The 1994-nt window shown below is 56.0% G+C and overlaps 1 protein-coding gene across 1 annotated transcript in view; it reads right to left on the reverse strand.

Annotated features, from left to right (window-relative positions):
• Positions 1-1768, reverse strand: part of SOD3 (superoxide dismutase 3, extracellular) — a 5162-nt gene extending 3394 nt beyond the window's left edge. The window contains exon 1 of the mRNA XM_004681505.2: positions 1697-1768. The gene's annotated coding sequence lies outside the window, so the exon portion shown is untranslated. The remainder of the gene's footprint in view (positions 1-1696) is intronic.
• Positions 1769-1994: the final 226 nt, after the last annotated feature.

A 1994-nucleotide genomic window follows, 5' to 3' on the forward strand; every position in this document is an offset into this window, starting at 1 on the left:
TGTGGCCAAGTTCCAAGTAAGGCCCTACTTTGAACCCTACTTTGAAGGGTTTTTTCCAACCCCAACACAGGTACATTTTAAAACTCCATATTTGAGTATTTATTCTTTCCATAGGATCCTCTAGTGCTCTGATGGGAGCATCTGGACCTCACCCTCTGGATCTGAGCTGCCGCGGTCATTTGTTCCTGAGGATTAGATATCATTGTTCTGTTGCTGAATAACAAGGGTAAATGCTGGGTGTGATGCTCACTCAGCTCCCGCATCCCTCTAGCTCCCAGCTTTCCCATCTGCACACCTTTGAACCTCAGCAGCACCTTTAGATGGGTATTGGAAACGTTTATGGAGCGTCTGTGCCCTCCCCGTGGAAGGCCCTGGGCAGGGCTCATTCTCACAGCCTCACAAGCGCCCTGTATGTAGGTGCTCCGGTCAGCCCGATTCTAAAGAGCTGGAAACTGAGGCTCGAGGAGACAGGTGAGGGCGAGAAAGCATGTGTGGTTTAGGTACCAGAAGGACAGTTCTTACGAAAGGGCACAGCACAGCGGGCGGTACATAGAGAGTTATCAGAAACAGCAGCTTTTTGCTGTTGGAGAGAAACAGCCGATAGGGATCTCAGGACCATGAGCTGAGAGATGCTATGGAAGCGGCAGGAAGAGGGGAGATCTAGGAAAGACCCCACAAAGCAGTGCCAGAGGCAGGAAAATCAGCCCAGAAAGTGGCGTCCAGAGAACACCACTGACGGGTCTCGGTGCTGAGGTTGGGGGCTGGGAGGCGGGACTGGTGGGGGGAGCTGAAGACTGGGGATGGGAGGTAGGACCCGGGGGCCTCCAGTCAGATCGCAAGTGCCTATGAGCAGCACTCCCTGATGCGGGAGGCATGCTTGTCTGTCAGGAGGACTCTGCCCTGGCAAAATGCTTCTTTAAAAGCAGACCGGCTGATTGTTGAGTGTGCTGCTTTCTTTTCAAGACCACTGCAGTCATAATTAACATTTTAAGGACATGTTTCTCTATTCAAAGAACAATTTTCCTCAAACCCTGCTAAGCCCTCACTTCTGACCCCTCATACTGACCCCTCACTTCTTAAGCTGCTCCTTGTACCCCTTGTGGCCAGCCTGCTGAAGGCACTTCCTTCTTGCTTAAGCTGTGAAGAGTCCGTTAGCAGCATCTTGAGGACCTAATGTGGACACAGTGTGCCGTGGAGGACAAGGTTACGGGGGGCAGTGGGCAAGGGACAAGAGGTTGGATCTGGGAGACCTCTTTCCTGGATCTGGGAGGCGGTGCCCTCCACTGCTGCTGGGGCTCAGGGTTCCCCGGTCCATCCCTAGCAAGACCTCTGGCTTGGGCTGAGCTGGCTGGGCCCTCCTATCTCGGTCACCACCTTGGGGTGCCTTTCCCCTCAGCCTTCCCACCACTGTGCCTTACCACACCCAGCCAGGCAGCCCCTAAAGTCCCCCCAGAGCTGGCCACTTTGGGGTCCAAAGGAAAGCAATTACTTTCACGCCACTGCCTGCACCCCACCCCTGAAGAGCCTCAGCCTCTGTCCCGAAGTCTGCTCCTCTCTCCAGAAGCCTCTGTCCCAAAGTCTGCTCCTCTCTCCAGAAGCCAGTCAAACAGCTCGCCAGGAAGAGCTGCAGCACCCTGCCCGCTCTCTAACCCCGAGTGAACACTCAGAATGAAAGGAGCCTCAGCTCGGCACCCACCTGTCCAGCGCTTCCCAGAGAATGTTCTCTCCCGAGCAGCAGCAGCAGGGAGCAGCACTGGTGGGCCTCAGGAACTCCTGCTGGCTGACTGCTTCCGGGCTATTTAAGGGCACATCAGGAGGCCGGCCCAGGGGAGTGGTCACTGCAGCCAGGGCCAAGGGGCAGCCTGAGCAGGAAAGCGCTCTGCTCTGCTCTGCTGGGCTGGGTTGCCTAACCTCATGCAGCACTGCCCTGCCCCCATGCCTCCCGGGCTCTGGGCTCCGGCTCTGGGTCCCTGGCCAAGTATTTCATTTCGTGA

The sequence above is a fragment of the Condylura cristata genome, unplaced genomic scaffold (assembly GCF_000260355.1).
Source record: "Condylura cristata isolate star-nosed mole 26May11 unplaced genomic scaffold, ConCri1.0 scaffold00012, whole genome shotgun sequence".
NCBI classification, from domain to species: domain Eukaryota; kingdom Metazoa; phylum Chordata; class Mammalia; order Eulipotyphla; family Talpidae; genus Condylura; species Condylura cristata.